The sequence below is a fragment of the Salvelinus namaycush genome, unplaced genomic scaffold (genome assembly GCF_016432855.1).
Source record: "Salvelinus namaycush isolate Seneca unplaced genomic scaffold, SaNama_1.0 Scaffold76, whole genome shotgun sequence".
Classification (NCBI taxonomy): domain Eukaryota; kingdom Metazoa; phylum Chordata; class Actinopteri; order Salmoniformes; family Salmonidae; genus Salvelinus; species Salvelinus namaycush.
In genome coordinates, this window is record NW_024061486.1 from 41,944 (window position 1) to 55,518 (window position 13,575).

The 13,575-nt window shown below is 45.2% G+C and overlaps 1 pseudogene; it reads right to left on the minus strand.

Moving 5' to 3' along the window:
- Positions 1-6,167: 6,167 nt before the first annotated feature.
- Positions 6,168-13,575, minus strand: part of LOC120042726 — a 278,307-nt pseudogene continuing 270,899 nt past the window's right edge.

Below are 13,575 nucleotides of genomic sequence, written 5' to 3' on the forward strand. Positions count from 1 at the left end.
AGAGAATCCTGACTATAACAACCTGTAGTGATAGGAGAGAATCCTGACTATAACAACAACCCTGTGTGATAGGAGAGAATCCTGACTATAACAACAACCTGTAGTGATAGGAGAGAATCCTGACTATAACAACCTGTAGTGATAGGAGAGAATCCTGACTATAACAACCTGTAGTGATAGGAGAGCATCCTGACTATAACAACACCTAGTGACAGGAAGAATCCTGACTATAACAAAAACCTGTAGTGACAGGAGAGAATCCTGACTATAACAACAACCTGTAGTGATAAGAGAGAATCCTGACTATAACACACCTGTAGTGACAGAGAGAATCCTGACTATAACAACAACCTGTAGTGACAGGAGAGAATCCTGACTATAACAACAACCTGTAGTGACGGAGAGAATCCTGACTATAACAACAACCTGTAGTGATAGGAGAGAATCCTGACTATAACAACAACCTGTAGTGACAGGAGAGAATCCTGACTATAACAACCTGTAGTGATAGGAGAGAATCCTGACTATAACAACAACCTGTAGTGATAGGAGAGAATCCTGACTATAACAACCTGTAGTGCGAGAGAATCCTACTATAACACAACTGTAGTGACAGGAGAGAATCCTGACTATACAACAACCTGTATGATAGGAGAGAATCCTGACTATAACAACCTGTAGTGACAGGAGAGAATCCTGACTATAACACAACCTGTAGTGATAGAGAGAATCCTGACTATAACAACCTGTAGTGATAGGAGAGATCCTGACTATAACCCTGTAGGATAGGAGAGAATCCTGACTATAACAACAACCTGTAGTGACAGGAGAGAATCCTGACTATAACAACAACCTGTAGTGACAGGAGAGAATCCTGACTATAACAACAACCTGTAGTGACAGGAGAGAATCCTGACTATAACAACAACCTGTAGTGATAGGAGAGAATCCTGACTATAACAACCTGTAGTGATAGGAGAGAATCCTGACTATAACAACAACCTGTAGTGATAGGAGAGAATCCTGACTATAACAACCACTGTAGTGAAGGAGAGAATCCTGACTATAACAACAACTGTAGTGATAGGAGAGAATCCTGACTATAACAACCTGTAGTGACAGGAGAGAATCCTGACTATAACAACCTGTAGTGATAGGAGAGAATCCTGACTATAACAACCTGTAGTGATAGGAGAGAATCCTGACTATAACAACAACCTGTAGTGATAGGAGAGAATCCTGACTATAACAACAACCTGTAGTGACAGGAGAGAATCCTGACTATAACAACCTGTAGTGATAGGAGAGAATCCTGACTATAACAACCTGTAGTGATAGGAGAGAATCCTGACTATAACAACAACCTGTAGTTAGGAGAGAATCCTGACTATTACAACCTGTAGTGATAGGAGAGAATCCTGACTATAACAACCTGTAGTGATAGGAGAGAATCCTGACTATAACAACAACCTGTAGTGATAGGAGAGAAGGAGTGTTGTCGGGGTACTGAAGAGAATCCTGACTTTATTTTAAGTCAGTACGTGTAGTGACAGAGACTAGACACGATCAAAAAATCAAGAGCGATTTCGAAGGGAAGTGTCAATCCCAAATGACACCCCAATCCCCATCTACTGCACTACTGTTGCCATTTGGGAGCCAGCAGGCAAGGAGTGATTTCAACTCGGACGACTTGAAATGTAAACGGCAGTAGCAGAATGACAGACAGACGGCGACAGGGAATCATTTATTCATTATGAAGTGAAAGCTGGGAACATGAATATGTAAAACAGGGTGCAAGTACAGTGTCTCTTAGTTCTCAAAAAAAAAACAAAGTTAAAGAACGTCCACGGCAAATATAACGTCACCACTTCAGACGCTACAAGGAACTCCTAAAGCGAGTCCCAAATGCCGCCCGATTCCCGACGGGTGCCGGTCCAAAGGGAGGTGCACTACATAGGGAATAGAATGGCATTTGGGAGTAGTCTTTATTCTCTCACCACAAAAGGAGATTTGTATCATAACGAGAATCATCCATCTAATACTCTCTCTCCTACCCACTCCAAAAATAACACCACGCAGCCCAAAGTAACGCGCTCAAACAAGCTAAAACACAAACCAATATTCTGTCCATCTGCCGTTGTACCCCGACGTGACCTGCCTCTGTTTAGAAACAAGATGAAGCATCGCAGCATGAAGACCCAAAGTGTCCCTGTTTTAAAGAAATACATCCACAACACTACCGACCCTACATACTGTACTGAGCTGTTATATGATCTAGGATCAGTCCCAAATGGGACCCTATTCCCTATATAGAGCACTATTCACGCCCATCATCGTGCAATATAAAGGAATGAGGGTTCCACTTGGAACGGGACGTAGTCTATGCTGATGGAACAACAAGATATCACAGCTAACACTTCTTCATTACCTTCCACTGCTTTCACTAATTCATGGAAAAAGCTTCTCGCTAGTTCTCTCTTCCCCTCCTCCTCTCTCTCTCTCTCATCCTCTCCCCTCCCTCTCTCTCTTCCCCTCCTCTCTCCACCCCTCTCTCATCCCCCTCTCCTCCCCTGCCCCTCCCCACCCCCCTCTCAGCAGCAGAGCTAGGAGGAGGAATATTGATCAGACTATCTGGCTGCTTAGCCACTGGGCTGTGGCCCAAATTACAACCCTATAAAATTCTGCTCAGAAGTACTGCACTATATAGGGAAGAGAGTTAAGGGTGGCATTTAGGATGCACAGCGGTCTCATTGACAGTCGATGGCGCCTGGAAGCCCTGGTGAACAAAGTTATTCTATTCCCCAGACCCCCTCCACAGCCCGGTCTATTCCCCGCCAGACCCCCTCTACAGCCTGGTCTATTCCCCAGACCCCCTCTACAGCCTGGTCTATTCCCCAGACCCCCTCTACAGCCTGGTCTATTCCCCAGCCCCCTCCACAGCCCGGTATATTCCCCCGACCTCCTCTACAGCCTGGTCTATTCCCCGACCTCCTCTACAGCCTGTCTATTCCCCCGACCTCCTCTACAGCCTGGTCTATTCCCCCGACCTCCTCTACAGCCTGGTCTATTCCCCCGACCCCCTCTACAGCCCGGTCTATTCCCTCGACCCCCTCTACAGCCTGGTCTATTCCCCCGACCCCCTCTACAGCCTGGTCTATTTACCAGACCCCCTCTACAGCCTGGTCTATTTACCAGACCCCCTCTACAGCCTGGTCTATTTACCAGACAGCCTGGTCTATTTACCAGACCCCCTCTACAGCCTGGTCTATTTACCAGACCCCCTCTACAGCCTGGTCTATTTACCAGACCCCCCTCCACAGCCTGTTCTATTCACCAGACCCCTCCACAGCCTGGTCTATTCATCAGACCCACTCTTCAGCCTGGTCTATTTACCAGATCCCCCTCCACAGCCTGGTCTATTCATCAGACCCACTCTTCAGCGTGGTCTATTCACCAGACCCCCTCCACAGCCTGGTCTATTCCCCAGACCCCCTCTACAGCGTGGTCTATTCACCAGACCCCCTCCACAGCCTGGTCTATTTACCAGACCCCCTCTACAGCGTGGTCTATTCACCAGACCCCCTCCACAGCCTGGTCTATTCCCCAGACCCCCTCCACAGCCTGGTCTATTCCCCAGACCCCCTCTACAGCTGGTCTATTCACCAGACCCCCTCCACAGCCTGGTCTATTTACCAGATCCCCCTCCACAGCGTGGTCTATTCACCAGACCCCCTCCACAGCCTGGTCTATTTACCAGACCCCCTCCACAGCCTGGTCTATTCACCAGACCCCCTCCACAGCCTGGTCTATTCACCAGACCCTCTTCAGCCTGGTCTATTTACCAGATCCCCCTCCACAGCGTGGTCTATTCACCAGACCCCCTCCATAGCCTGGTCTATTTACCAGACCCCCTCCACAGCCTGGTCTATTTACCAGACCCCCCTCTATAACCTCACTGACTTATCAAACACTCTTGAGATTGAGCAGGGTGTGTCAGCTCATTTCATGAGTTTCATTGACTGTGTGTGTGTGTATGTGGTACAATGTGTGTGAAGTCCCCTGAGCTAGTGTTATGTATTAAACCAGAAGGCTGGGAGAGAACCATTCTCTTCTCTCTATTAGCTTTGGCTTTGGTTGCATACAATGAGGCACGCAAGACTTCATCCAGACTACTCTTTAAAACCTGGGGGTTAACGACAGGGAAAACAAGACTTCATCCAGACTACTCTTTAAAACCTGGGGGGTTAACGACAGGGAAACAACAAGACTTCATCCAGACTAATCTTTAAACCTGGGGGGTTAACGACAGGGAAAACAACAAGACTTCATCCAGACTACTCTTTAAAACCTGGGGGGTTAACGACAGGGAAAACAAGACTTCATCCAGACTACTCTTTAAAACCTGGGGGGTTAACGACAGGGAAAACAACAAGACTTCATCCAGACTACTCTTTAAAACCTGGGGGGTTAACGACAGGGAAAACAAGACTTCATCCAGACTACTCTTTAAAACCTGGGGGGTTAACGACAGGGAAAATAACAAGACTTCATCTAGACTACTCTTTAAAACCTGGGGGTTAACGACAGGGAAAACAACAAGACTTCATCCAGACTACTCTTTAAAACCTGGGGGGTTAACGACAGGGAAAACAACAAGACTTCATCCAGACTACTCTTTAAAACCTGGGGGGTTAACGACAGGGAAAACAAGACTTCATCCAGACTACTCTTTAAAACCTGGGGGGTTAACGACAGGGAAAACAACAAGACTTCATCCAGACTACTTTAAAACCTGGAAGTAACGACAGGGAAAACAAGACTTCATCCAGACTACTCTTTAAAACCTGGAAGTTAACGACAGGGAAAACAAGACTTCATCCAGACTACTCTTTAAAACCTGGAAGTTAACGACAGGGAAAACAAGACTTCATCCAGACTACTCTTTAAAACCTGGGGGGTTAACGACAGGGAAAACAAGACTTCATCCAGACTACTCTTTAAAACCTGGGGTTAACGACAGGGAAAACAAGACTTCATCCAGACTACTCTTAAAACCTGGGGGGTTAACGACAGGGAAAACAAGACTTCATCCAGACTACTCTTTAAAACCTGGGGGTTAAAGACAGGGAAAACAAGACTTCATCCAGACTACTCTTTAAAACCTGGAAGTTAACGACAGGGAAAACAAGACTTCATCCAGACTACTCTTTAAAACCTGGAAGTTAACGACAGGGAAAACAAGACTTCATCCAGACTACTCTTTAAAACCTGGAAGTTAACGACAGGGAAAACAAGACTTCATCCAGACTACTCTTTAAAACCTGGGGGGTTAACGACAGGGAAAACAAGACTTCATCCAGACTACTCTTTAAAACCTGGGGGTTAACGACAGGGAAAACAAGACTTCATCCAGACTACTCTTTAAAACCTGGGGGTTAACGACAGGGAAAACAAGACTTCATCCAGACTACTCTTTAAAACCTGGGGGTTAACGACAGGGAAAACAAGACTTCATCCAGACTACTCTTTAAAACCTGGGGGTTAACGACAGGGAAAACAAGACTTCATCCAGACTACTCTTTAAAACCTGGAAGTTAACGACAGGGAAAACAAGACTTCATCTAGACTACTCTTTAAAACCTGGGGGTTAACGACAGGGAAAACAAGACTTCATCCAGACTACTCTTTAAAACCTGGAAGTTAACGACAGGGAAAACAAGACTTCATCCAGACTACTCTTTAAAACCTGGAAGTTAACGACAGGGAAAATAACTAAACATTTACAGTTCCAAATGTCAAAGAGGACAACAAAAACAGATTTACTGTACTTAAAACATTCAATAATGACAATTCAGTGTTACAATAGCAATAAGACCCGGGGGTGTGGTCTATGGTCAATATACCACGGCTAAGGGCTGTTCTTAAGCACGACGCAACGCAGAGTGCCTGGACACAGCCTTTAGCCGTGGTATATTAGCCATTTATCACAAACCCCTGACGTGCCTTATTGCTATTATAAACTGGTTACCAACATAATTAGAGCAGTACAAATACATGTATTTGTCATACCCGTGGTATACGGTCTGATATACAACAGCTGTCAGCCAATCAGCATTCAGGGCTGAAACCACACACCAGTGTATAATAAGTATGAAGTGATACGACACTAAAATATCAAACTTTTATTAGACAGAAACACATTGAGAATGAAAAATCAACTTGTATATTTTTTTTGTATGTAATCAAAGCTAAAATCCCAAAGCTTCACCAGAGTAATGAGACAATAGAGACGGTTTAGAGTGTTAAGGACCATCTGATCTACACATTATATACGGCACATAGTGGAATACCATTCAATACCCTCCCACCGGTCACGCAATTGTAAAATATATGTTAGAATGTAATTCTATAAAATACACATGGGGGCATGTCACATCACAGGTTAGGGGTAGAGGGACAGGGGGGTCAAAATGATTAGTTGTCAGAATTAGATCTTACAGTATCAATGAAACCATCCTTCTCATACCAACATTGGAATAAAATCAAAACAAGGGGAAATAGAAAGGACCCTTTTGCTTTTTCTAATTGCTTTGTTTTCCACTAGAGACATCATACGGTAGGATAGAGACAGAACATCAGAAAGCAGTCGTGTTCCGCCTTACTGAGCCCGCATAGCAACGTCAAACCTGACAGCTTGACTAGACCAAGGAAGGAAAAGGAGGAATGATTTCCAACCAATTCTATTCTTATTTTCTCACTCTTTCTATTTTTTTGTGACCAGACTAAAAAGAAGCTCCAACCATCCTAGCTAGCTATCCCAACCCTCCTCTAGCTCCACCTCCTCTCACCACCCCCTAACCAACTGATTGGTCCATCTCTAGATGCTATCCATGGCTTTGAACTCGCTGAGGGCCTGGACAGGGTTGATGTGCTTCTTTTGGGATGACCTCTTGACCTAAGAGAAGAGAAGATCGCATTTTAAATGTCTTGCATCATTAAATCTCCTTACAGGTCATAAAAAAAAAAGACTTAATTTACATTAGAAATATATAAAGGCTGGTTTCCCGGACACAGATTAAGCCTAGTTCTGGAATGAGATTCCACATTGAAAGCTTTTTAGTCCAGGACTATGCTTATCTGTCATGGACACCGACAGGGAACTGTGCAGGGGATTAAAGCTGGAATCGTTAGCGGGGAAACTACCACGTCTGAGATCATTCCCCGCTACATTACTTTAAACAACAAACACTTTTCCCCCCCCTCGGACATCATTGCATGTGCGATAGAACAGCAGAGATTGTATTCTTGTTTTCACCAAGTTGTTGAATACGTTTGTCATATATGCATAGTCACTTTAACTATACATTCATGTACATACTACCTCAATTGGGACGACCAACCAGTGCTCCCGCACATTGGTCTAACCGGGCTATCTGCATTGTGTCCCACCCACCACCCGCCAACCCCCTCTTTTACGCTGCTGCTACTCTCTGTTCATCATATATGCATAGTCACTTTAACCATATCTACATGTACATACTACCTCAATCAGCCTGACTAACCGGTGTCTGTATATAGCCCCCCCTCCTGTATATAGCCCCCCCTCCTGTATATAGCCCCCCCTCCTGTATATAGCCCCCCCTCCTGTATATAGCCTGTCTTTTTACTATTGTTTTTATTTCATTACTTCTCTATTGTTCACCTAATACCTTTTTTGCACTATTGGTTATAGCCTGTAAGTAAGCATTTCACTGTGAGGTCTACTACACCTGTTGTATTCAGCATTTCACTGTAAGGTCTACAACTGTTGTATTCAGCATTTCACTGTGAGGTCTACTACACCTGTTGTATTCAGCATTTCACTGTGAGGTCTACTACACCTGTTGTATTCAGCATTTCACTGTAAGGTCTACTACACCTGTTGTATTCAGCATTTCACTGTAAGGTCTACTACACCTGTTGTATTCAGCATTTCACTGTAAGGTCTACTACACCTGTTGTATTCAGCATTTCACTGAGGTCTACTACACCTGTTGTATTCAGCATTTCACTGTGAGGTCTACTACACCTGTTGTATTCAGCATTTCACTGTAAGGTCTACTACACCTGTTGTATTCAGCATTTCACTGTAAGGTCTACCTACACCTGTTGTATTCAGCATTTCACTGTAAGGTCTACTACACCTGTTGTATTCAGCATTTCACTGTAAGGTCTACTACACCTGTTGTATTCAGCATTTCACTGTAAGGTCTACTACACCTGTTGTATTCAGCATTTCACTGTAAGGTCTACTACACCTGTTGTATTCAGCATTTCACTGTGAGGTCTACTACACCTGTTGTATTCAGCATTTCACTGTGAGGTCTACTACACCTGTTGTATTCGGCATTTCACTGTAAGGTCTACTACACCTGTTGTATTCAGCATTTCACTGTAAGGTCTACTACACCTGTTGTATTCAGCATTTCACTGTAAGGTCTACTACAACTGTTGTATTCAGCATTTCACTGTGAGGTCTACTACACCTGTTGTATTCAGCATTTCACTGTAAGGTCTACTACACCTGTTGTATTCAGCATTTCACTGTAAGGTCTACTACAACTGTTGTATTCAGCATTTCACTGTGAGGTCTACTACACCTGTTGTATTCAGCATTTCACTGTAAGGTCTACTACACCTGTTGTATTCAGCATTTCACTGTAAGGTCTACTACACCTGTTGTATTCAGCATTTCACTGTAAGGTCTACTACACCTGTTGTATTCAGCATTTCACTGTAAGGTCTACAACACCTGTTGTATTCAGCATTTCACTGTAAGGTCTACTACACCTGTTGTATTCAGCATTTCACTGTAAGGTCTACTACACCTGTTGTATTCAGCATTTCACTGTAAGGTCTACTACACCTGTTGTATTCAGCATTTCACTGTAAGGTCTACTACACCTGTTGTATTCAGCATTTCACTGTAAGGTCTACTACACCTGTTGTATTCAGCATTTCACTGTGAGGTCTACTACACCTGTTGTATTCAGCATTTCACTGAGGTCTACTACACCTGTTGTATTCAGCATTTCACTGTAAGGTCTACTACACCTGTTGTATTCAGCATTTCACTGTAAGGTCTACTACACCTGTTGTATTCAGCATTTCACTAAGGTCGACACCTGTTGTATTCAGCATTGCACTGTAAGGTCTACTACACCTGTTGTATTCAGCATTTCACTGTAAGGTCTACTACACCTGTTGTATTCAGCATTTCACTGTAAGGTCTACTACACCTGTTGTATTCAGCATTTCACTGTAAGGTCTACTACACCTGTTGTATTCAGCATTTCACTGTAAGGTCTACTACACCTGTTGTATTCAGCATTTCACTGTAAGGTCTACACCTGTTGTATTCAGCATTTCACTGTGAGGTCTACTACACCTGTTGTATTCAGCATTTCACTGTAAGGTCTACTACACCTGTTGTATTCAGCATTTCACTGAGGTCTACTACACCTGTTGTATTCAGCATTTCACTGTAAGGTCTACTACACCTGTTGTATTCAGCATTTCACTGTAAGGTCTACTACACCTGTTGTATTCAGCGTTTCACTGTAAGGTCTACTACACCTGTTGTATTCAGCATTTCACTAAGGTCGACACCTGTTGTATTCAGCATTGCACTGTAAGGTCTACTACACCTGTTGTATTCAGCATTTCACTGTAAGGTCTACTACACCTGTTGTATTCAGCATTTCACTGAGGTCTACTACACCTGTTGTATTCAGCATTTCACTGTAAGGTCTACTACACCTGTTGTATTCAGCATTTCACTGTAAGGTCTACTACACCTGTTGTATTCAGCATTTCACTGTAAGGTCTACTACACCTGTTGTATTCAGCATTTCACTGTGAGGTCTACTACACCTGTTGTATTCAGCATTTCACTGTAAGGTCTACTACACCTGTTGGATTCAGCATTTCACTGTAAGGTCTACACCTGTTGTATTCAGCATTTCACTGTCAGGTCTACTACACCTGTTGTATTCAGCATTTCACTGTAAGGTCTACTACACCTGTTGTATTCAGCATTTCACTGTAAGGTCTACTACACCTGTTGTATTCAGCATTTCACTGTGAGGTCTACTACACCTGTTGTATTCAGCATTTCACTGTAAGGTCTACTACACCTGTTGTATTCAGCATTTCACTGTAAGGTCTACTACACCTGTTGTATTCAGCATTTCACTGTAAGGTCTACTACACCTGTTGTATTCAGCATTTCACTGTGAGGTCTACTACACCTGTTGTATTCAGCATTTCACTGTGAGGTCTACTACACCTGTTGTATTCAGCATTTCACTGTGAGGTCTACTACACCTGTTGTATTCAGCATTTCACTGTAAGGTCTACTACACCTGTTGTATTCAGCATTTCACTGTAAGGTCTACTACACCTGTTGTATTCAGCATTTCACTGTAAGGTCTACTACACCTGTTGTATTCAGCATTTCACTGTAAGGTCTACTACACCTGTTGTATTCAGCATTTCACTGTAAGGTCTACTACACCTGTTGTATTCAGCATTTCACTGTAAGGTCTACTACACCTGTTGTATTCAGCATTTCACTGTAAGGTCTACACCTGTTGTATTCAGCATTTCACTGTAAGGTCTACACCTGTTGTATTCAGCATTTCACTGTAAGGTCTACACCTGTTGTATTCAGCATTTCACTGTAAGGTCTACTACACCTGTTGTATTCAGCATTTCACTGTAAGGTCTACTACACCTGTTGTATTCAGCATTTCACTGTAAGGTCTACTACACCTGTTGTATTCAGCATTTCACTGTAAGGTCTTCTACACCTGTTGTATTCAGCATTTCACTGTAAGGTCTACTACACCTGTTGTATTCAGCATTTCACTGTAAGGTCTACTGCACCTGTTGTATTCAGCATTTCACTGTGAGGTCTACTACACCTGTTGTATTCAGCATTTCACTGTAAGGTCTACTACACCTTTTGGATTCGGTGCACCTGACAAATAAACTTTGATTTGATTGCTCATATTCTCCTTTTCAAAAACAAAACAATAACACCTGGGAGAAACAAGCGGAGCTGTTCCGCCTTTTAGAAGATATCAACTTTAACAACACGATTCTCATTACCTTGTTGTTGGATCCATCTTCCTGTTTCTCTCTCTTGACCAGGGGTTTCTTCTCTGGGGCTTTCATCTTCCAGGAGATAGCAGGCATGTTGAGGGACTGCATGGCCATGGACTTCTGGTACTTAGTGGAGGCCACGTAGCTAGCCTTGACTGTGGACACCACCGTATTCATCAGGTTCTTAGCTGCCTGGATCAGAGACATAGCACTGTCCACCTGGAGGGAGATAGGGGGGAGAGGAGAGGTAGGGGAAACGAGAGGAGACGAGAGGAGACGAGGGAGATAGGGGGGAGAGGAGAGGTAGGGGGGAGAGGTAGGGGGGAGACGAGAGGAGAGGGAGGGAGATAGGGGGAGAGGAGAGGGAGGGAGATAGGGGGGAGAGGAGAGGGGGGGGAGAGAGGTAGGGGGGAGAGGAGAGGGGGGGAGAGAGGTAGGGGGGAGAGGAGAGGGGGGGGAGAGAGGTAGGGGGGAGAGGAGAGGGGGGGGAGAGAGGTAGGGGGGAGAGGAGAGGGGGGGGAGAGAGGAGAGGGGGGAGAGGAGAGGGGGGGGAGAGAGGAGAGGGGGGAGAGGAGAGGGGGGGGAGAGAGGAGAGGGGGGAGAGGAGAGGAAGGGGAGAGAGGAGAGGAAGGGGAGAGAGGAGAGGAAGGGGAGAGAGGAGAGGAAGGGGAGAGAGGGAGAGGTAGGGGAGAGAGGAGAGGTAGGGGGGAGAGGAGAGGTAGGGGAGAGAGGAGAGGAAGGGGAGAGAGGAGAGGTAGGGGGGAGAGGAGAGGTAGGGGGGAGAGGAGAGGTAGGGGGGAGAGGAGAGGAAGGGGAGAGAGGAGAGGAAGGGGAGAGAGGAGAGGAGAGGTAGGGGAGAGAGGAGAGGAAGGGGAGAGGTGGGGGAGAGAGGAGAGGAAGGGGAGAGGTGGGGGGGAGAGGAGAGGAAGGGGAGAGGTAGGGGGGAGAGGAGAGGTAGGGGAGAGAGGGAGAGGTAGGGGAGAGAGGGAGAGGTAGGGGAGAGGTAGGGGGGAGAGGAGAGGTAGGAGAGAGGAGAGGTAGGGGGGAGAGGAGAGGTAGGGGGGAGAGGAGAGGTAGGGGGGAGAGGAGAGGTAGGGGAGAGAGGAGAGGTAGGAGAGAGGAGAGGTAGGGGGGAGAGGAGAGGTAGGGGAGAGGTAGGGGGGAGAGGAGAGGTAGGGGGAGAGGAAGAGAAGGAGATACAGAGGAGACAAGGTTAGCCAGTGTTTGAGGTAGAAGTTGTCCTCTTAACCACAGCTCTAGGATCAGATAACTAACTTAACCTTGGGAATATTATACAGTATAACCATATAGATACATCCCAACATGACCCCAAGGGGCCCTGGTCAAAGTCATGCCCTATTTAGGCATTAGAGTGCAATTTGGGAGCACATTATATCTGACCCCAGATCAGCAGTTAGAGGCAACCTGTATTTCCACCTGTAATGTTTCCCACCACCACCCTCACTGATCAGAGGGACACTGAGTTCATTTGATCCTATGTGTCTGGCTTTGGCCAATGCCTCAGGCTACGTCCCAAATTCCCCATATAGTGCACTACTGTTGACTAGGGCACAAAGGTCAAAAAAGGGCCTAAGTCTCTGGTCAAAAGTAGTGAACAATATAGGGAATAGTTTGGGCTGCAGCCTGAGTGTTACTGTACTGTATCTGAAGGTTGGGAATACCTGGCTCTCTAGGAATGCTTGGGAAACCTCCTGTAAAAGGGAAAAGGGAGAGAGGGAACTTGAACGTTAATAGTTGAACTGTAGAAGTCAAGTGCAACATGATGGAGCCTCGGGGTAAAGGCTTCAGAGCAGGACGAGGCTGCAGCTGTGTGACTGTCGTATATCCAGCAGATTGACCATGTGGTGACCAGGGTATACTGAATAACACGCAGCAGATTAACCATGTGGTGAACAGGGTATACTGAATAACACGCAGCAGATTGACCATGTGGTGAACAGGGTATAACATCCAGCAGATTGACCATGTGGTGAACAGGGTATACTGAATAACACGCAGCAGATTGACCATGTGGTGAACAGGGTATACTGAATAACATGCAGCAGATTGACCATGTGGTGAACAGGGTATAACATGCAGCAGATTGACCATGTGGTGAACAGGGTATACTGAATAACACGCAGCAGATTGACCATGTGGTGAACAGGGTATAACATGCAGCAGATTGACCATGTGGTGAACAGGGTATACTGAATAACACGCAGCAGATTGACCATGTGGTGAACAGGGTATACTGAATAACACGCAGCAGATTGACCATGTGGTGAACAGGGTATACTGAATAACACGCAGCAGATTGACCATGTGGTGAACAGGGTATACTGAATAACATGCAGCAGATTGACCATGTGGTGAACAGGGTATACTGAATAACACGCAGCAGATTGACCATGTGGTGAACAGGGTATA